Raw genomic sequence first — 24,008 nt, forward strand, 5'->3', positions numbered from 1 at the left:
CCAATAAAAGTCACCTCAGTAGTGGAATGTGTTACCGGTCCAGAGGCAATTTCAGTTCCATCGACTGTGGTGATGACATCTTTGCTGGTTTTAGGACGGAGAGGGAGGTTAATCCTAGAGACCAATTCACGATCCACATAGTTTCCAATAGCACCACTATCGATGTATGCCTTTATTGCATGCAACCGCTTAGGCTGTTCTGGATCTACGAGAACCATTGGCACAATGAAATGCGAAGTCTGAGAGTTAGTTTTCAAGCTCGGCAAGCGGACCCCTACACTTGTCGGGCGGAGTCGTTTCCCGAAACAGAGTCTTCATGGTTTTTATCAGCGGCTCCTACCGCCTTTCGGGGCGGTTTAGCCAGGCAATCTCGTAGAAAGTGTCCAGAATTCCCACAATAAAGACATAATTTTAACTGCCGCCTCCTTTCACGCTCCTTTTGAGTTAAGGGTCCCTTAACCCCTCCAATTTGCATAGGCTCAGAGACATCAACTCCCTTGGGATTAGCATGGGTCTTGACCAACACCCGGGTCTCAAACCTGGACCGATCTGCTTTTCTGTTTTGAAGTCTGTGATCCAATTGGACCACTAAGTCTATATACTCTGTGCATTCTTGGGGCGGATTTACAACTTGGGCCAAGACATCTTTAAGTTCTCCGCGTAGGCCTCGATAAAACAACGTGACTCTTTTATCCTCTGGCCATCCCGTTTCCACAATTAGTCTATTAAAGGTTGCAATATAGGATAGGAGGTCCTGATTGCCCTGTCGCAGGGATAGAAGTTCGTCATCCAGAGCCTGCCCCTGAGAGTGTCGAGCAAATAACCTTTCCATGCTTTCTTGAAACCTTTGAAAATCACGGAGAATCGGGTCATCTTGAGTAACCAGTGGAACTGACCAATAGGCAGAGCAGCCGCTGAGATATGACAATACAAAGGCTACCTTGGTCTGATCATTAGGGAAGGCCCCAGGTCTGCATAGGAAGTGCAAACGACACTGATTCATGAATACGGCGAATCGTTTGGGGTCCCCAGCAAAGCGTTCGGATGGGGCCAGCGGCATGTTTCCAGGTAGATTAATCTGCACGGGGTTACTGGAAACCACAGGAGCGGGGTTCCCTCCGGAACCGGGTAGAGGAGTTTGCCCAGCTTGACCTTGCAAAAGCTGTCTGGCCAGGTCATCAGTTCTTTCCTTTGATATTATTAATTCCCTCCTGAGGGCATTAGTCTCTTGACGAGCGGCATGTACTTCGGCCCGTAATTCCCCCAGTAATTGGGCCAACTGGTCAGTCTCAGAACTTTCCATAGCGCCTGAGTGGGAATTTGTAGGAGGGCTTCGCATTCTGTTACACTCACCTGACTACCACGGAGGCGCTGGCCTGGTTCGCGCTGCTGTGACCTCTTCTAAGGTGATGCGCAGGGTTCGGAAGACGGACTGGACCGGGCCCCCAAATCTGGCTTGTCTGGCTCGCAGAAGTATCCTTCTGTAGGCGAAAATAGGGGATTAACTGTCTGCGGGGTAATGCAATCGGCCTCCCACTTTCCCCTCTCACCCTCCTTGAAACCCTTCTGTGATTTCTCGTAGCGTCTCACCTTAGGGTCTGGAAGGATGAGCTCTCCATCCTGCTTCTGATGCAGGGGCGCGTTGGTATCCAGTTACTTCACTGGATTTTCGGATTGGTGAGAACCAAACTTGCTTGGCTTCCAGGTAAGTTTTTTTGATAAGAGGTTCCCCTTGTGTCCATGCATTAATGTACTAATGCTAGTGTCTTTTTCCCCATAGGCGCCGGGGTACGGAGAGTCGGAGAACAGGCACCGACCCGAGATGAGAGGTGAAATCCTTGTAGAAATCAGGTAAGTCTTTAATGAGCGTTTTTTGGTAATGTCTTTTCATTCGCTCATTAACGCTGATGTCTTTTTTTCTCCTTAGGGGCCGGGGTCCGGAAATGCCAGGATGCGGCGCGGACCCGAAATGAAGAGGGAATGAATCAACAGGTAAGTCTTAACATGGAGATTTAGCTTTCCTTATTCCCCTTCTCTCTCTTACCTTTTGTTCTGGTCTTTTTCTCCCTAGGCGCTGGGGCGTGACTGCGAATCCGGATGATCGCTGCTGAACATGGAGGCGCCCTGTAAAGGTGAGTGGAATGCGGCACTGCAGCGATCGACGCGATGAGCTTTTAAATTAAAGTCTTCCTTTTCAGGATTGTCGGCGAGATGTCTCCGGGATGCGGATTTAGCAGGTAAGGGCTTTTCATTCTTCTGTTCTCTTCTTCTCTTCCTTTGCAGGTGATCCAGGATGCTGGCAGGCGTGGCAGAAGTTAGGAGCAGGAGCAGACACGGTGAGCGTCCAGCTGCTAGATGCAGAACAACGCGAAGCACATGTGGCTGTTCGGGTGGGGTTTAAATAGCCTTGGAAGAAGTTCCAGGTATGTATCCTTCCTCCAATCAGGTATGTATCCTTCCCCGACCACGCCCGGATGGTAAATTAGTCCCACAGGTAAAGTAGTTCCTTTCAGGCCTCAAGGAGGCAGGGATCCTGCAGCATGGTCTGCATCAGGTAAGTGCACCCAAGCATTCCCATAATGAGCCTGGCGCCTATGGCGCCAGGGCTGATGTCTTTTATGAGCCTGGCGCCATAGGCGCCAGGACACTGTCCAAAGGGACCCTATATGGGGTTGCTGGGTCCTTCCTTGGGGACTGGATGTCCGCTTTCGGGGACGCCGGGCTTGAACCGGCTCCCCGGGAGCGGGCATCATGACATGTATGTAGGATGTAGGATGGCCCATGACTAATGCCCTGCCTCACTGTCCCCCCACAGGCACAGGAACAGACAGCGAGGCAGAACATGCCCCAACATCACAGAGATGGTGGTGAAGACAATGCCACCCGTAGGGAGCCTTTGACCTCAAGGGCAGGACTGAAGCGTGCCACAGCATCCACGCCACAGCCCCCAAGCAAAGAGGACACACAGGCTGCCTAGCAGGTCGAGCAGGAACCATCTACCCCCGGCAAGGCCCCCCAGCCAAGACCCACCGCTGCCAGCAAGGCCACCCAGCCAAGACCCACCACTGCCAGTAAGGCCCCCGCAGCCAAGACACACTGCTGCCAGCAAGGAGCCCCAGGCAAAACGTCCACATCTGGGGCACAGGAAACACTTCATGCCGAAGAGCAGGGATCCCCAATGGCCAGTGGCGTGCGGTAAGGGAACACTGTGATGGCAGACATGGCCCAGGCCATCACGCAGTTGGCGTCCGCTATGGTGTAGCAAAGGAATGCCAACACCAACCCCCCAACCTGCTCCATCATCGACCACGACACCCGCCTGTTCCACCCAAACAAGTCTGGTGCATCGCTCTCAGCGATGTTTGCACCGCTCAGACCCTACACCCCATCCTCCAAAAAGGGGGCGTGAGTAGTCATAATCACAGGTGCATGTTGGGAGGGAGTAGTAGTAAAGAAGTAGTGGGGGCACTTGTGTTGGGGGTGGGGGAGTTGGGGTACTGGGTGTTGGGGTACTGGGTGTGAGGGCATACAGGGGATGGTATTGGTGCAGGGGCTAGTCGGCGTGGGAGTGTTGGGGTGGGGGTAGTCTGTTCAATTTTTTTTTGGGGATTGTGGTGCACATGGAGTCATGGTAATGTGTACAAAGTTTAAATACAGTTGGTGTGAGTTGAAAAACACATGATTGGACATTGATTATTGCTTGTGTGTCAATTTAATAGTGTACAGTGCCCAATGTGCCCCATTCCCAGTGCCTTGTGTTCCCCAGTCCATCAGAAGTATTGGGCAATCAGATCTTGGCGTGCTGCCTGTCTTTCATTCACATTGTGGTGCAGTGGATTGCCAGCATCTTCCCCATCGTCATCCTCATCCTCAGGTGAAATCAGGTCCATGTCAGGGGTACGTTGCGCCGGATGCACATGTTGTGTAGCATGGCATATACTAACACAATCTTGCCCACCTTCTCCGGACCATAAATGAGTGCCCCACCCGACCTACTGAGGCAGCGAAACTGGGCCTTCAACATACCAAAAGTCTGCTCAATTGTGACACGTGTGCACGGTTGTGGTCCTCCTGTTGACTGGTTGCCTGATGGGGGTCAGAAGCCACAGCTTCAGGGGATACCCAGCATCACCTGCATGGGAGCAATAGGAAGTGTACTTGTGATTGTAAGCACTGTCTGTACATTGTGTGCGTTTACATGCAACCGAATAATCCTGACTTCACATGACAATTTCCTTATTCAAAGAACCAGGTAAGTGTACCCACGGATGATCCATGGTTGGGTGTTGTTCATGTATCAGGGACATTCCTATCTGGTACAGCACTCTCACAAATGAAGTAAAGAGGTCCACAATGTCCTCACATCTGATGGTTGTGTTGCCCACGTTCATGGAGTGTGCATGTTCAGGTCATCATGACACATTTGCCTGATGTGCTTCATGATGCACAGTGGTTTGCAAGTCATGCTTTCGACTACTTGATGTCACCATGTACATGTCCATCAACGCCTTGCCCCATATGACTTGGGCACATTCACATTGGTGGTATGGGCCGCAGGTGAAGTGTTACGTTTCTGTGATGAGGCTGGGTGGGTATTGGCATGGTGGACATGAGGTACTGAGGCTGAGTCCTGTGCCACTCAGTCATGTGGTAGTGACTGATTGATGATTGCAATAGATTCCATGCTTGACCCATTGTACTTGGAAGTGTCCCTTAAGGTGACTGGACAGGTATACTGGTCTGCAGTGTACCTGTGAGGTGGGTGCAGTCACTGAGATTTTGCTGTGTGTCAGTTTTATTTATCTCAGGCCTGGCAGCATGAATCGTGATTTCTTTTGCTGCAGTCATGTGTCACATGCGTTGTGGCTGCAGGGTGGTGCATTATGGTACCTGTGGTTCATGTCTTCTGATGTTCCTGATCCATGTGCTGATGTGGGCACTGTGTATGTTGCTTGCATGTACGCACAGCTGTATATGCATGCCACAGCTGATTCATCTAGGGTCACAGTTTCAAGCACCCAGGACCCTGTGTGTGGTCTCGTACCATGTGTGCCACATGTCATTGTGCAGGTTGGGGATGTGGAGGTATGTAGGTCTGGTTCCTCATGCGACTTTGACTTCTATATTCCAACGCAGATTATGGATACATGCATGTGGTGTGCACTTGTGCTGCTCATGCATGCAATCCGGTGCTATGTTCCTACGCCCCTCATGGCCCAGCCAGCAGGCAGGTTGCCTATGCTTGTGGTCCCCCCACCCCCAATCCACACCCCACATGGCCATGTGGTTTTACTCACCCAGCAGCAAGGTACGTTGTGCAGCGTGTCGTGCGAGGTAGCGGGGTTGCGTTGAGTTACGCAGCACCATGCCATCATGTGTGGGGACAGGGAATCTTGCACAGCAATACATTATGATTTTGCGAGCATCGCACACCACCTGATCATTCAGGTAATGGTAGAGCTTCCTGTTGCGGTACACTACCTCCACGGCATGCCGGACTACCAGCTCTACATGGGTGCAGTCGATGACACCAATGACGTTTGGCATGCCTGCCAGTGCATAGAATGCTATTTTGGTCGCATTCACCTCCTCCGCGGTCCGTGGTAGCTTGATGTGGTCCCTGGCGTGTTTCAGGAGTGCAACTACCACCTGGTTGAGCACATGGGAGAAACAGAGTTGTGAGATTCCATGCAGCTGCCCCACTGTGTGCTGGTAGGTGCCTGTGGCAAGGAAGTGTATCACTGACACTACCTGCAGCAAGGGGGGGGGTGGCTGTCCGGATGTTGATGAGGCTCACCAGGTCATCATGGATGAGGTCCACTATTGTGGTGATGGTGTCCCTGTCCAGGCGGTACAGGGTGTGGATCTGTGCAGGTGTTTGGTGGCTTCCGGTGGAGTACAACTGCCTGTGCTATTGGTATGTGCTGGCCCAGTCTCGCCCTCCTTCTCCTCCGGCGCCTCTGCTGCATTCTCTGGTTCACTGCCTGCTCAAGGAGTAGCAGTGCAGACATGTCCTCCAGCCCCAGTATTGCAAATTGCAATGGTAGCATTGTGGATTTGGGAGGGGTGTGGGAGTGCTCCTTTTGTGCTGTGCCAGACTCCATTGGCTCCACCTGTGCCGATTGTGTGCACCTGTGGCAGGTTTCTACACAGCAGATTGCTATTAACGCCTGCTCCGCGATGCCGGTGTTAACGGCATAAAGGTATCCATCATTATCAGCATCTCCATGCCAGTAATTGCATGTCCGTGTGACTCTTAATGTGCACTTCGCAGCGGCATGCCGGTGTCACAGGCACGGCTGCTGTGTGTCCGTTCTCATAACAGCAAGGAGGAGCCTGGTCAAAGCGGGTCCCTGCCGATGCCGGTGACACCGGCATCGCTGCTCGTAATACTCAGGTCCGGTAAACAATGACTGTACGGTCATAGCGGCATCGGTTTTACTGGACCAACAACCTTGTAATGAGGCCCAATGTCCTTGTGGGCCTCTCAGGGTTCACTTCCCCAAGCGTAAGCCTCTTATCCTCAAGGTTCTCCTGTCAGGATGCACCTTTTCCTGTACACTTCTTGTTAGGCCTCTCAGGGTGCCCTTCCCCAAGTTACGGTCTCTCTTCACAAAGTTTAATAATGTCTTTAGTTGGCCTCTTATGGTTCCCTTCCCCAAGCCTACGCCTCTTTTTACGAAGCTCAACCAACAAACAAAAATATTTCCTCTTGTCAGGATGCACCGTTTTAACACACAGTTCTTTCCATGGGGTAGTGTCAGAGACGTTCTAAAACACCAGGCTTTGGCTCTTACCCTGCACAACCACTCTGGCTACTGACCCCTCTCTTTGTACTTTGTATCTTTCTTCTGGCACCTTTCCCTCCTGTGCCCTTTCCACTCTGGTTTTTCTTCTCTTTCACCTTTCTTTCCTTTTGCTGTGCACACCTGCACCCTCTTCTCACTTTACTGTGCCTCTTGCACACTCTTCTTGTCTTTATCAAGCCCCTGGCACACTCTGTTCCTTTGGTTGTGCACCCTTGCACCTTCCTTTCTCTTTGTCGTGCCTCTTGTGCTTTCTGTTTTCAGCCTTTGCGTCACTCGTACCCTCTTTTCCTGGTTTCAGGTCGCTTGCGCCTACTTCCCTGCTTTTGGGTCGCTCGCACCCTCTTTGCTTTCTGTCACTTTTACTTTCACTTCTGCAGTCTGTCGGTTCACTCGCACCCTCATTCCTGTTTCAGGTTGCTTGCACTCTCTCTTGGCTTTCTCTCGCTTTCTCACTTTCAGTCTGTTGGGTTGTTCGCACCCTGTCCCATATATCCTTTAAAGTTCACTTTCCTCTTATCTCCTTTTACTTCCACGCCGCTAGCGCAACTTTCTTTAGGATTTTCTTTCTCTTGCTTTCCACTTTCGTTACTGTCTCTCTTTCTTTGCTTTCTTTACCTTTGTGCTGCTTACAAATCTTGTCTGCTTCCACTCCTGATCCAGCCACCGCATGCTCCCATGTTTCTATCTTCACTTTCAAGAAACTCACTGGGAAGCGCAGCGCCTACGAGCGGCCTCCTTGGGATACACTGGGTCGAGGCCAGGGTCTCACCACCTGCCCCTCAGGCACCCTTGGCACCGGCACACGTCCCAACGGAACAAGCATTTCTTTGCGCTCAGCCAGAAGGTCATAGTCTGCATCACTCCGGCTCTCTGGAGACACAGCTCCCTAGCCACGCTGCAGCCCCTCAAACACACTAGGCCACGGTGTCAGCACGCTGCTCTTCGCTGGAATCTCCAGGCTTCCCCCACTGCGGGTCCCTGCTCCTTGGCTCTCCTGGTTCCGGCAGCAACTCCAGCTCGCTCATACTCTTGGGCAGAACCACACCTTTTATACTGGGGTAAAGTGGAGTCAGGTGTGAATAGTCAAAACAAAGTGCCTGACCTTGCCTGACTATATTAGAACGCTTCTCTCCATCTCTTGCATATGCTGTCACTATTCACAAATAAGATCAAACCCTAGACCACGCATTGATTGACATTGACAGCACAGTCTTCAAAGAAAGTATGAGTTACGTAGCACTTTCACGTCTCTGTACACTCAATGGTCTATTCCTAGTTAACTTTGATGCAAACAAAGTCCACACTGACATTTCTTGCATCCTAGAATAAAACAGGCTACGTGCACTGTACAACCCCCATCTAGATATGTAGCCTGTACCTCAAAAAAGAAAACCTTTAAAAAGAAAATGAATACAAGCAGAACCTATAGCAGATCTCCCAGCAATACCACTGAAAAAACAAAGAACTGCTACTCCATCAAATAATACAACCACAAAACTCTCTAGTCCAAAAACAACTGCACGTCCATCAGAAGACAAAGATACAAATGTCTCTTCTCAAAAAACAATTGCAGGCCCATCAAAGTATACAGAGGCACAACTCTCTGGTCCATTTAAATTCAGCAACACAACTAGAGTAAATTGCTATGCAAATGTAGCTATAAGCCTTCTCTTCCAATTGCCACCAATTGTTCACAACATTTACTTAAACAGCCCAGACCAGTTGGGTTTGCAAATGCTCATCCTTCATAGAAATTCCACAAATAATCTTGACAGCATTTACAGTGTCTCAGGCGTAAGGCAAGAATTGGACTGCTGTATAAGAATGGTTAAATTCACCATAAACGCACAGAAAGATCCACAAGAATTCCTAATGTACTTACTACAAGCACTAGAAACCAAAAACATCCCTATAAATGAAATCTTTCAGATTTCATACACGTGGAAACATACATGCCCCCTCTGCAACCATGTTTCACAAAAGCACATCCGTAATGACCGATTTGTGTATGTATCCATACCAAATTGTGAATCCATTACATTTCACCAGCTTCTGCAGAATGCAAATCTCATGCCCTTTTTGCAATTCAGACAATTGTTCCATCATACTAATTAACTCACATGGCCAATATGTCATACCAATGCGTCTAATGTACAATACAGATGATACCAAAACCAAATTCAACTCCTGCTGCACTCTTTTCCTTGAGAACACCATACTCACACTCTTATCCACAGACACCGAGAAACCCCATTTCCCACACCACTCATCCATGCGTACTATCGCAGCTTGCAACCGTCTCTGTACCAACAACAAACATCGCCCTCTTACCCAGACCACACCATCATCCGCGAAGAAATCCACCTGACACCCAATTCCCGCCAAAGCCCGAATCAACCCATCCACCATTGCATTAAACAGCATCGCACTAATCACACTCCCCTGCGGTGTCCCATTCTCCATCTTCCAAACTTCAGACAGCACCCCCTCACTCTCACCTGATGCCTTGATCCACCAAAACATTCTTCCCTTCACACCCATCTCCAACAGTCTCACTAACAACCCTCCCTTCCACACCATATCATACGTCTTCTCCAAATCCAAAAAGAACGCTCCCACCAACTCTCCATCACATAATGCCTCCTCCACCCCAGTCACTAATCTCACTAATGGATCAGCCACCGACCGATTTCTCCTGAACCCACTCTGAAAGTCACTCAAACATCCATTCGACTCCAAATAAAACCCCAATCGCTCAACCACCATCCGTTCCATAACCTTACACAGCACAACAGTCAACGCAATCGGTCTATATGACTTACACTCTGTAGGAACCTTGCCACCCTTCAAAATCGCCACTACAATCGCTCTTTTCCACAACTTCGGCAAAACTCCATTCTTCCAGATCTCATTGAACAGCGCTAATACCTCTAACTTACATTCCACAGGCAACTTCTCCAAAAATACATACATAACTCCCCAGGGCTAGACCACTTCCCCTTCCGAATCGCTCCATTCAACTCCACCATCTAAAATGAAACCTCATATTGCTCCTCCCAAGGCCCAACATTCGCCACCACCACTCGCGTCTCCTCCTCTACCACAACCATTCGTATCCTCACCTCTTCTGGGAAGTTCCTCGAACTGTGAACCCCCGCAAAATACTCCAACAAATTCGCCTTATCCCCATCCTCACTAATCACCTCTTCTCCTTTCAACAACACAGACATACCACCCTGCGACCTCATTAATCCGGACATCCGCTTGAACTGTTTCCAAACCTCACTCACACCAGAATCACTCCCCAGGGACCCACAATAGCCCCTCCAATATCCTCGCTTTCTTTCCCTAATCACCCTCTGCGCCACCGCCTTATCCTTCTTATATGCCACCAGATCCACCAACATTCCCGTTCTCACCGCTCTTGCTCTAGCCTTCTTTCGTGCCGCCACTGCTCTTGAACATTCCACCGACCACCAAGGAACCTCGATCTTCCCACCCTTCCCCTTCTCAACCTCCGGAATTGCTGCCACAGTCGCTGCTCTCATTCCCTGCACCAGATGCTCATTCCATTCATCCACCCCCCCCTCTCTTCCCCTGATGTGTCTATTTGTACGGCTGAGTTGGTGGCGATTGCATTGGTGATTGATAGGGTGTGTGAGTTGGGGTATGAGAAAGTGGTGGTGTTCTCAGATTCATTGAGTGGGTTACAGGCGATTGTGTCAGGGGATGGTGATAGGAAGGATGTGATTTTGGACATTAGGATGAAGATTGATCGGTGTGTGCGTGGGGGTATGGATTTGGAGTTGGCGTGGGTTCCCAGTCACAGTGGCATTTTGGGAAATGAGTTGGTGGATCTGGCGGCGGGTGAGGCTATGAGGAGGGGAGCGATTGATGTGAGGTTGCCTTTGAGTGTGGATGAGGTGAAGGCTGTGATGGTGAGACGGGTCCTGGATGAGTGGCAGGAGAGGTGAGTGGGGTGAAGGGCAGGTGGATGTTCGGTGTTCGTGGGAAAGTGTCGGTGAAGGTGGATGCAGGGAGTTCAGAATGGAGGAGGGGGGAGGAGGTGATGCTGAATCGGTTGAGGATCGGTCATGTGGGGCTGAATGACTGTCTATTTCGAATAGGGAAGCGTGAATCAAGGGACTGTGCGGTGTGTGGGGTGCCTGAAACGGTGGGACATTTTTTGATTAGGTGTGAGAGACATGTTACAGAGAGAGAATTGATGAGGGTTCGGTTGACTGCATTGGGTGTGGCTGAGCTGAGTGGGAGGACTTTACTGGGAGGTGATGGAGAGAGAGGCAGGAGGAGGAGTAGTGTGATGTTGGATTTTGTGAGGCAGACGGGGAGGTGGGAGGAGTTGTGAGCTTAAATGGGGTCAAATAATAATTAGTGGGTACGGTGCACATCATCCTATAGGATGGGGAAGCGCCTGCGTGGGTCCGCCCACGCCTCCGATAATTAAGAAGAAGATGATACCAAAAATAACTTTAAGCTCACAAGCTTTACACATGGCCAAGTATCTCTTGGCAAGAAAACCTTCACAATGGTAGGCATAATCTACCACACTGGTACCACAACCACTTCAGGCCACTATACTGCATATGTCAAATAAATAAGTATTTGTTTTGAATGTAACAACACTTCCGTTACTCCAAAACATGGGTTACCAGCAAATCTAACAATTGCCTACTTAATATTCCTTCAACCCAAATGAACTCACTAAAGTATAGTACAATACAAAGTTGGAATACACCAATGGTTATCTAACTACATCCATAATACTACAATACTAATTTTAAAATCAAAGACAGTTAGAATACGCCAATGGGCATCTTACTACATCCATAATACTACAAAAGTAATGTTTTAATCCAAGACAGTTAGAACACGCCAACGGGTACATAACTACATAAATAATACTACAATAGTAATTTCAAATTCCAAGACAGTTAGAATAAGCCAACAGGTATTTAAATACTTATAAAATACCTTTCATTGTAATGCACTTCAAATATGCCATCACAGTTATTGTTACTACAACAATTCTTGTAAAGGCCAACATAGTTAGAATACGCCAATAGGTATCTAACTACTTTAAACATACCCTTTATTACAACACACTTCAAACAAACATCCTCTCACACTTAGGCTCATATAATAAATTAATGCTAACACACACATTTATCATGTAACATGTCCATTCTTTATAACTATGTAAATGGAAAAACATGTATGTAATTACAATAGGTTTTTAATCCACTATGTTTTTTTCCCAATGACCCAATGATTATATAATGTCAATATGACAACAGTGTACCAGACACGAATGTTGTACCAAACATAATACATAGAATGTACTACTTTTGGAGGTCAAAAAAGGAAATCTATATGTACAATTGAATGCAATTAAAGGTTTTAAACTATCTTATTTAACAAATCATACTGTTTTTTTCACAGAAAAAGAACCAGATATTCCAGCTTTAATACCATATGCAACTAAGTAACCATACCCACTATTATACTATGTTTTTCTTTACAAAGAAGCAACTACAGATTGCATGAGCACTACCCTCAGTTCTGCAACTGTATCGGGGGTCGCCTCGTAGAAGTCACCAAAAAATTACAAAAGTATTCAAAAAGGAGTGTACGCCGGCGCAAGAAGTAACAATTATATTCAGGGCGCCAGATGCAGCTGGGAGAGCAAATTCAAACAGAACGTGGAACAGAACTATATGAAAAGGCGCTGTCAAAGAACCGCACTCAAGATGAAAACTATTATAGAACGAAAAATAATTTTCATTTGCGATCGTGTGACATAGCACAAATCTCCCCACACAGAAATGATTGGTCCTCGCACTTTGGACCCATATAGAACTCCATATGTTATGCTATCATTGGTCCATGAACCCTCTCACACCGTCCTCAATTACAATAATTTGACGTCACAAACCACCCTCAATTCCCACAACACAAAATTATATGATTGAAACATTTGAGACGACCAGCGGAACTTTATCATTCTGCCCTGGTCGCCTCTTCCTGGCTCTCATGGAAACAGCTACTCACCACGACACTATCAGAGCCTTGACCCATGGATATATTATTGAATAATTGTTGCATATTAGGAACATTCTAACCCTCTTCCGAGGGAAAATGGTCTGCAGGCGATTTGAAACTGCTGTGGTTCTCGCCTGCTTCACTAGAAAATCACATTTCATATATGATTTCTAATTATAAAATGGTCAAAGAAACAAGTACAGATTCCATAAGCACTATCCTCAATTCTGCAACTATCATAAATACCATATCCACTTCAATTATATCACTCCACCATATTACAAATACTATATACTCCCCCTACAGTACCTATAATTACTATACACATATAACTATAGCCGTGGCCAGTGACCAGATTCTTGGGGGCATTGCCGTACATCAAAAGATCATTAATCCATATAATAAGTACGTACAATACACCTGCAAATAACAATACTCACCCTGAACCTCGCCACTCCGAATGACGTCAGAAAGACAGTAAAAATGACCATGGGACACAGCGATATATTTCACCTATAAAAACAGCTCCCTAATAACTTTTTTCCACTCCCCCACCCTTTCCAGGCCCTCTTTCGGCCACAAAATAACCCCAAATGTATTTTCTAGATTTGTCAGCGGCTGTCCATGGATACAATATGACGACGCTTGAAATATTATGACGCACCTCACGTTTTTTCAACATCCAATCAGTGTGCGTCTTTGTTGTCCGCAGACACTAAACAACCCTCTGGTCCAGTGGTTTGGGCTGTAGGCAAGAGCAACATTTTTCTATAATGCCTAAGAGGATTTCAAAAATGTTGAGACCCCCCCTTTGGCTTTGACCCCCTCCCACCCCCCGGACAAAACCTCACCAAACTTCGGAAAATCATTTTGAAGTAGCCATATACATCTTTTGCAAAGTTTGGGGAGGATTCGTCCAATGGCGTGAAAAATATAAGCTGCCCAAAAAGTGCTCTGTCTAGGAGTTGAGCAACTTAACCATAACTACACAGCCGCTACCACAGGCCGTGATATATATATATATATATATATTGAAAAAACAAAAAGACTGAAGGCAGTCAAAAAAACTTCAGCACTCATCAGTTGTTATTCAAATCAACACTGACTCCTGGGTTCTCTGTGCATAGTCCTTTATTATCGTTTCGTTGGACAGGGAGGAACAGAGAAAACGACTGGTTTCACCCTGGCGTGCTATATAAATGAGAAAGAAACTGTCAGTAGGGATCCCTCTCTGCCAGGAGATGGCGGCACCCACTCCAGAAAAAATAATGACTTTGGTCCCTTCAAGTGTAGTTAATCTTTTCCTTTACTTATTCCATGGTTAAAAAACAGACAAAAAAAGCACAACGCGTTTCACTCTGCACAGGCTTAGTCAGATTGCACAATCATCTTAAGCAAAGACACTTATTTATGCTTTGAAGGTCGTTCTTTAGTTTCTTAGTTCTCTCCAGTACATGCATATATTTAACATGGGTCAATGCAGAGTGCCATATTGGAACATATGAAGTGCCCTTGAAAGTATATGGTTTAGATTGAACTGACATATTCTTACTAAGATAAATGCTGCAATTAGTCCAATTTAACAAATTGCCAGAGCCATCACTATTATTTATTTATTTCTTTAATATGTTTATAGCCATCACTGGCTTTACATATACAACATACAAATAAATATTCAAATGAATGGCTAAAAACAGTTCTCATCAAATAAGCAGACAGTTCTTTTAAAATAGTTACAATCAAATCATAAAATGTCATCATGTGGAATATTAGGTTAATGCCATTCCCTTCCATCAGGCCTTGCCATATCTTTTCTATATCATCAGACAGACAGGAATTCTTATATATTTTCAGGTATTTATCACACAGCTAATTAAGACTTTCACAATAGCAGAGCAGATGTTTTGTAGTCTCTATATTTCCATGCCACATAGTCTACAGAATCTCAACTTTCTGTCAATGCCAATTTTAGCACTTAATATCTCCATCGTATCACATCTGTTGAATTTGAACATAAGGTAGGATCTAACCGTTGCCTGATGGGGAAACGCATATTGATATTTGGGTTTCGTTATCTCAACAGACCAATGTTCAAGGAATTGCCAACTAGAAGATTTGGTAGCTAATTGTATCATATCTCGTTCTTTAGCATATCCATAGATAGATAATTGCAATAGTCTCTTCACCTTAGCCTGAGATACATTCAGCCATATTGAGGCATTTTCCTTTGCCCATCTAACATATAGCAAATATAATGAATAGATTGATTTAAGCTGTCAACAATTTTCTCTCTTAATAAATATTTTCATCAATTCCACCACAAATGTATTGATTGTCAAATTACTCAACTTAACAAACAACATAGCAGATTTATATTGTAAGATGTCTCTGGCGTATCTAAAAATCACATTCCAATAAAATATATTCACAAGTAACCGCAGTTGGTAGTCTAAAAAGCCATCTTAAAATGTTTCCTTCCAACTTACTTATTTCATTTAAAACCTTTTTCCCCCATATCTCTGCCACATAGAGAAGGCATGATACAATTTTGCTAGAATATAATAACAAAATGGTATTGTTAGAGAAGCCACCTTGTCTTCCTATAAACTGACTCAGAGCACCCGCAATTTGCATACATTTAAGTTTGGTTTCATACCAATGTTGTTTCCATGTTAATTTAAGGTCGAAAATAACCCCTAGGTATTTGTAGCATTCAACCACTTCAATAGGTTTATTGTTGACATACCAATTATATTTATTAAAGCGCCTTTGCTTTACATTGCCTAAGAATGCCATCACTTTAGTTTTAGAAATATTTATTTCCAGACCATTTTTTTTAACAAATTGCACCAACCTATTTAACCTGTTTTGAAGCCCATCATGTGTATAATCCAACAATACTAAATCGTCAGCATATCCTAACCAGCATAGCTGTAAATTTGCAATCTTAATAGCATCCACGGAAAACAGCCCAATTTTGCTCAGACAATCAGCCAAATATAAATTAAACAAGGTTGCCGGCAACGTACAACCCTGTTTAACTCTGCATAATGTGGCGATAGCTTCAGATAGCTTGCCCTCTCCATCTAGGCGAATTCTGACTGATGTGTCAGAATATAACAACTGAATCATATAGAGTAGGCCTGGAGGGATCCCCCATTTACTTAATTTAATCCAAAGTTTTTCTCTTACTATAGTATCAAAAGCTGCTGTAAAGTCAATAAATATGGCGTATACCGGTAGTTTCCGCAAGGTCCACGAATACTCCACAGCAGACACCAAATTTATGATGTTATGAATCGTGGATGATTTAGCTCAGAAACCTGCTTGGTTAATAGGTAGAATCTGCTTGACAGTGATCCACTCATTAAGTTCATTAAGCAATACTTTAGTAAATATTTTAGCAGGTATGTCCAGCATAGCGAGCATTCTGTAGTTTTTTGGATCTTTCTATTCCCCTTCTTTATATATCGGGAGAATAATGCTTTCGCACCAGGACTCAGGAATAATTCCAAATTTGCCTATCCACTGAAATAAAAGATACAATGCTTTTGCCCATTTTACGGGTGCCATACGCAGAAGAGCATTGCAAGTCCCATCCTGACCAGTTGCCCTAGAAGTGTGTAGCTGTTCTATCATTCTTGTTAAAGTAGCCACCAAATAGTTACCATACCACTGCAACTGAATAATATCATAGCCTTCACATTCTAAAACCTGAGACCCAATAGTGTTTTTTACATGTGTGATCCATTCACCTTCAGCAACACTATTGATGGGTAAACCTCTTTTCTTAGCACCATTTATTGCCACCCACATACCCTGGTAATTGTTTTTCTGCACGCATGCGGCGATGTCCCATACTTTTTTGCCTCATCTATTCTGTGATGGCGTACCCATTTTACATAATGTTTTTTGCCCCTTTTATCTGAATAGTGGCATCAATCTTTTGTGAATTTACCATATCTTTAATAGATTGCCTTAGTAAGCATTTCGATTTACTTATTTCCCAATCATAGGTCTTATGCATTCCAGGAGAAAGATTCCATCTTTCACTATTGCTGACATATTTCCGTTTGTATATAGAGACTTCTTTAATCTTGTTCACCAACGCATCGAACTTACAGATGATATTATTTGTGGGTTCATTGACTATATTTGCCAATTGATCTATAAAAGCTTTCAATTCATATTCAGTGGTCTATTTTGCTTTCTCTAATTTTGTAGGGTTCCAAATAATCCTGTTTGCAGCATTATTGATCTCAATATTACCATTCAAGTGATATAGTGCCCCCACGCCCCTTTGGATATTTCAACAGCACATATAGTGGAAGATGGTCACTTTCCTCACTATTGCCTATTGCCATATCAATAACCAAGCTATTGGCACGTTCATTCACTATAATATAGTCTATAGTTGATAGACTACGACCTCCAACACAGGTTGCACTACGATTAGCATCTCCTTTGGAATTACCATTCAACATTATCAGATGATGTTCTGAGAACAAACTAGCCACCGTCTCCCATGGTTGTTCGAGAAGCCATTATCAACAGGTCCAGAGCTTGTCTCATAAATATCAATGTCATCAGGGAGGACTATATTGGCATTAAAATCTCCTAATATCACAATGGGTATCTCAAAATTTGTGTTTTTGAGATTTTTTTTATACCGTAGCCAGATTTTATTGTATTCCTCATTAGGTGGATTGTAGATATTTACTATAATCAAGCAAGGGAATTCCGGTAGTGAAGTTATAACTATCACTGCAAGCACCATCTCAGTAGACCAGCTAGAATTAACTCCTGTCCTGGATGTTTCAAGGCCATTAGGAGGCCGCCTTTAGTATTTAAATACTGTTGTTTCAGGTGATGGCACAAAAGATTTGTTGGCAAATAGTTTTAGATGGCTTGTATAGTGCTGTTACACAATCCAAAGTAATGTATTTATTTATTGTCAATAGTTTACTGTCGGTGATGGTACAAATAGCATTTAATATACACACACACATGGCGAAATTATTTATATCTTGTTAACAGGACCATTAAATGGAGTTACCGCCCCTGCTGGATAGAAAAAACCATAAGTTGACATCATACACATATGTCTGAGTACAATGTTGGGTTTTACCTATTCTGGCTATGAGGCTATTTCCTGTATGTGTGTTTGTCTGTGCCTGGAATGTTGCGTATGGAGTGTTAGCTGGTTGGAATCTTATGATGTGAGTGCCTGTGTATCCTGATGTACTTACCTGTGTACCACAAACCTAGTAAAGCTACCCAAGTCATCTAAGGCTCCTGTGTGAGCTGTCAAACCCTAAACCTACAATCCAACACTGGCAACGAGGATTTTGGTGACTGTGGAACCAGGAACAGAAAGGGGGCAAGGACCAAGCAAGTACAGAGAAGAAAGCAAACTGGAACGAGAAGACAAGAGGTGTTAAGGAAGTTGCCAACCAGAAAGCTACCGGGATTCAGAGGCATCCACCCCTCCTCCCCCCGGCCCCAAGGTGAGCGCACCCTATTCCCTGCATTACGGCAGAGCAGGGACCCCTGTTGTGAGTTTTGGGGGCAGCGCTGCTCATCTTCTTTGGCTCTGCTGTTTGGCCACTTGGAAAGGTTCCCTTCGCCATTGTGAGCGCCTTATAAATGTTATGAAGGGCAGAGGCGCACTTGAGTTTGGCATTAAAGAAGGGATTAGCGATTTGCAGTGACAGCAGTTAAGGGGCCGGGAAGATAATTGTGTGATTTGGTGGCCAAAATTCATCTTTAACAACTTTGCGGAGCGGCTGCAATGTATTACAGGCACTAGGGAAAGGAGGGCGGTACCTGTTGTGCAGCTTTAACGTTGTGTGAGCGTTCTCGGGCATCTGGCAGGATCTTGGTTGGATTTCTGCCGTGGAACGCACCGACGACGATTGGTGCCAGGAGCTCAGTGCTGGTCGAGGCTCCAGTCAAAAATGGTGATGTCACTATGCCACTCTGGGTGTTGGCGATGCTGAACTGCTGATAGAATGCTGAGCCGAGCGTTCCTGGAGACTGGAACAATGCTTGTACTGCAATGTGAGGAAGCTTAGAATAAAGGATCTTCCAACGTGATAAACGTCTTCTGAAACTGTCGGATGTGTGCAACGGCGTATTATAAGGAATACAGAGAAAGGTACTGGCCAATGCGTGTGTAACCTCAGCTTTGCGTATGGGTGCGAGAGATTTTAGCTACACGATCGGACCACCAAGGAGGAGTAACTTGTGGCAGATTATGCTATATTTTGGCTCGTGATGGTAACAAACTCTCCAGCATTATTCTCTTCTCAAGATATTTGTCGACGGTTGGGTTTTGATCTGTCCATCCGGTTATTGATTCTAAATGCTTATAACAATGGATTGCCTTAATGTATCACGATATTGCCAATGTTGTCCTATTTAAGGGGATAACTGTAATTCACTGTATCAGTGCAATGTTTTATTGAGAGAGTCATGAACACATTTTTGCAATACATTTATTGGGTGTCACTGATTTGGACAATCATCAAGTGACTGTGCTGGGCTCTGCAGTGGCTATTTTTGTGATTTAGTGCAACAAGATTTAGTGGCATTTATTGTTGTGTGTTACGGTTGACCTCATGGGTGTGATGCTGTCATAGTTATGGTGATGTGCGTGAAAACACAGTGTTTGCAAGTGGGCGTTTAGTTAGTTTGGTTCTGGTTATTGTGGTTGTCCAAATGGCATACAATGGACAGGTTTACAGGGGGAAATTGGTTCCCGGTCTAGGTAGTGCATTATTATTTGGCTGGCATATTATGGCTCTATAGTGGGCAGTTCTTGTGTTGGAGCCATATGGTGATATGGTGCCGAGTTAAGTGGTGTTTTGGGTAGTGCCAATTTGTTTTCGGTGTTTCATGGTGCCAATCTGTTTTTGGCAAATTATTTGAGAATGTTGTGGACCTAATGCAACCAGAAGAACTGTTCAGTAACGAAATGTTCAGTAATTTAATTGCACTAACCTTACAATTTTTCCACAGGTACTTTCCAACATGAACTCTGCAAGCATAAAATGTGTGGGACTTGTGTGGCGTAACTTAAATTCTGTTTACCATATTTTTTTGTTGCTGAATTCGTCCAGTTGGTTTGGGTGGAGAATGCGTGTGGGTGATGGTGTGAGTGAGGGTGAGGATGCTGGTAATTTTGGTAATATTCATTTGTTTTTGGACCGACTGCATTTCGAGGAAATTTTCAGTCATGCTATGCCTTGCATTAACCTAACAATTCCTCCGCAGGTACGTTCCAAGTTGGACTCTGCAAGCATTACATTTTGGGGACTCTTTTGCGGTGTGACTCAAATTCTGTTTTTCCAAATTTTAATGCTGAATTCGTTTCTTTGGTTTTGTTAGGGGAATGTGTGTGGGTGATTTATTTATTTATTTGAATTTATAAAGCGCCCAGTGGCCCGTAGGAATCATGGCACTGTTACAGCATATTCACTTAGTACAGGTACATTACAGCATACTCAATTAGTATAGGTACATTACAAAGCAGCTGTAGAGATTTGGGCAAAAAGAAACTTTACGTGGGCAGTAGTACAGGTTAGGCAATGTAGGGGCGGTTAGTTGATGATGTGGGGTCAGCTGTGAGTATGTGGTTGTTCAGTTGTGAACATCTGGTTGATGGTGTGAGCATTGGTTGCTCAATGGTGAGCATTAGGTCGCTCTGGTTTGATGCTAGGAGTGGTGCCAATGGCAGTGTGCTCAGTTGTGAGCATTTGGTCGCTTAGGTTTGGTGTCTGGAGTGGTGCCAATGGTAGTGTGCTCAGTTGTGAGCATTTGGTCGCTCAGGTTTTGTGCCTGAAGTGGTGCCAATGGTAGTGTGCTCAGTTGTGAGCATTTGGTCGCTCAGGTTTGGTGCCTGGAGTGGTGCCAATGGTAGGGTGGGTTGGAGGCCCGGTTTTTAGTGTTGGTTCACTATTAGTGTCAATGTGATAGTATGTTGATACTGACATTTTGTTGGTGCCAATGTTGGTTTTATGGGATACCGACATTTTGGTTGGTGCCCAAGAGGGTGTTTTGAGGACGCCCACAGTGGAGTTAAGATGTGTACGATTTAGGCGGTTGGTGGGGCTTAACCCTGTTGTTTGTGTTAGCACAACTTTTTGTTGGCGAATGATAATGCAGGGTTATAGTTGTGATGGAGTTGGTAATGGTTGTGCGCGGGATCGTGAGCTGGTTCCCTTGTAGGAGTTCGATAAAAGGCCTGTTATGGTACTGGTAATTGTTCTGGAAATGGTTGAGCTATTTGGTAGCTACACTAAGGATTTGGAAGGGAATAGCTTTGAGCTTTTAGCAGTTTGCTGAGTGGGTACCGAAAAGGATAGTGGTTTGTGGTCTACAAATTTGTTCAGTAATGAACTGTGTCTTCTGTTTCTTCCTTTTATTGTTGTTACGTAACGGGGATATGTGTTGGGTTTTACCTATTCTGGCTATGAGGCTATTTCCTTTATGTGTGTTTGTCTATGCCTGGAATGTTGGGTATGGAGTGTTAGCTGGTTGGAATGTTATGATGCGAGTGCCTGTGTTCCAGAAAAGTCAGTTGGGAACTTATGCTTGGCACAGGGGGACTGGTGGATGCTTCTCTCCTATGAACTTGTCTTATATGTATCCTGATGTACTTATCTGTGTACCACAAACCTAGTAAAGCTACCCAAGTCATCTAAGGCTCCTGTGTGATCTGTCAAACCCTAAACCTACAATCCAACATACAACATAATAATCTCCACTTTACAATTTCTGGTATTTACAAATGTCACATTTACTGGCAAACACTCTTTTATTTATATTCACAATATGCATTAATTCTAAAATGGATCCAATTCTACAAAGCCTCACTATGTGTATCTCTTAAAAGCCTGAAACAAAACGCTGGAGCGAGATAAAAACCCAGAATCCTGTAATGGGTTCACATGCACTAGGTTCCAGGTAGTTGTTGCTTTCATACTTTGTTACTTCAATTTTTGCTTCTCATAGTTTTGTATGTGAGTATTTGTATCAGGAATATTGGGGTTCGTTCACCTATTATTGTTGAGAGGGCAAGTTGCTGGGTTGGGTGTTGTGTATGTTTTAAAAGAAGGGATCTCAGTTTTCTTTCTGCTTCCCCACTACTTACAGGCTACCTAATGTTTTGGTATGTATGATGTCATGGGTGTTTGACTGATGTCAATGTCAGAATGTTCCCACCTGAAGGTTTTCCACCCTTGGCAGTTAATATTCACTACTTGGCTAGTGAGGTGGCATTTAGAGACTATTCTACATGAAAATACTTTAATAAAGTTGAACTTCGCTTTGTACTGGTGGCACCAGCGTCTTCTTGGAGGTTGAGGTACATAAACTCAGAAGGCTAAACTAGATAGCCTGCTTGGAACCCGGGCCCAAAGGATGGACGGTGGCAGGCCTTTAAGGAAGAACTTGGCAAATAGTTTGCTGGGGTTCTTGCCCAGATACTGGTGGTAGCTGCAAGACCATCTGCCCACATAAAAAACTTCGAAAATCACAGGTAAGGGGGGGAATTCCTATCTAGTGGTACTCAGGAAAGGGAGGAATTCCTACCCAGACATACCCAGGTTGGGGGGCGGGGGGGAATACTCTCAAAGAACCCGTAGGGCAAGATGGGGATGTGACAGAGGGTAGATGTTTCAGGATATTGTGTCACTGGAGACTAATCAATGGCAGAATCATGTGAAGGTAAAGACAAAGAAGTATGCTGCAGCACTTCAAAATCTCAGCAATTAGGAGTGATCTGGAGAATACTTTCCTGTGTGTGGATGCCCCAGGAACTTCGGAGGTCCTATCGTTGTGCCTTCACTTAGCTGCCTTTATCCCTTCTTACTCCCACGGTTACCTTAAAATGTCACTTTTTGAGTTGCCTCCCTGCCCAAATAGGAATTCTTCCAAACACCCTTCACCCTGACATATAAAGGTGTTGAAACCTCTCTCCCTGGTGTGTGCGCGCGTCCTGGGGCATCCACCAAGGGCAATGGACCAATGAAAACACAATATAAGATCCGTTTAAAAAGCTTTTAGAAGAAAGGATAAGTTGATAAAAGATATTAGGGTAATGACAGGACATTAAAAAGTTGAAGGCTCCACAGAAATAATCTGCATTCACCACAAGTGAATTTACTCTTGGGATAAAAACTGGCTACTTGTTTTAAATATTTAGTGACAAGCTACAAGTGAATTTTGAAGATCTGTGGAATGAAACTTAACAGAGAACAAAAGTACTGGCTTAAAACAAAAATTAGGGGAAATCAATGAATATGATATGGTTCCTGACAAACGCTTAGTTGGAGACATTTGAAGATGACAATGTGAATGCCCCCCAGCCTAGAATCTGCATAATCGAACACAAGGTTGACAAATGACCCCATGACTAACACCATATGCTACCATATACTGAACAATCTTCTCAAATAGACATACCGTAAATCAAATCACTAAGAATCACATCCTTAACCTTCCAGATAGTTGGCCAAATAGAAAGGGAAATAGGCTTCTGCTGCTGTGAGTGATGAACATTCCACCACAATTCATGTCATAATGAGTGCATCACAGAAGAGAGGAATGAGCGCTTGGTATTCATAGTCACGGGTTACAGTTTTAAAAGGATGCTTTTCTGAGCTTCAAGTGGAGAGCTTTAGAAGTGCAGCTTAATTTGGGAGGGGGAGGTTGTTCCAGAATGATTGAGATAATATAGAGGTACACATGGCCCGAATAATAAGTTCACAGTAAAGACAGGGTGAAGAGGCGAGAGTGTAACAGGGTAGGTATTGAGATGTGTGATAGCAGTCCCAAATAAAGATAACAAATTAATAACATTTTTCAAATGTAACAATTGTGGTAATGTATGGTTGTCCAGTGTTATATGGCTCTGTCCCCCTATAGCAGGGTTGCCCAACTCCAGGCCTCGAGGGCCAGATCTATGCTAGGTTTTCAGGATACCCCTCATACATTTTCAAGAGATATATTTGCATACAACAATTCTAAATGTATGCACATTTTTGCTCATTAATATTAATGATTGATACTGTGAAAACCCGTTCGGATAGTGTGCCTTGAGGCCCAGATTTCGACAACCCTACTCTATGGTTTCAA

General features: G+C 44.7%; 1 long non-coding RNA gene across 1 annotated transcript in view; it reads right to left on the reverse strand.

Moving 5' to 3' along the window:
• LOC138491753 (uncharacterized) overlaps nt 1-23,420 on the reverse strand; it is a 319,224-nt gene extending 295,804 nt beyond the window's left edge. Inside the window, exon 1 of the long non-coding RNA XR_011276080.1 lies at nt 23,337-23,420. This is a non-coding gene — a long non-coding RNA (uncharacterized lncRNA). The remainder of the gene's footprint in view (nt 1-23,336) is intronic.
• Nucleotides 23,421-24,008: the final 588 nt, after the last annotated feature.

The sequence above is a fragment of the Ambystoma mexicanum genome, chromosome 10 (assembly GCF_040938575.1).
Source record: "Ambystoma mexicanum isolate Mex_15411 chromosome 10, UKY_AmexF1_1, whole genome shotgun sequence".
In the NCBI taxonomy this organism is placed as follows: Eukaryota; Metazoa; Chordata; class Amphibia; order Caudata; family Ambystomatidae; genus Ambystoma; species Ambystoma mexicanum.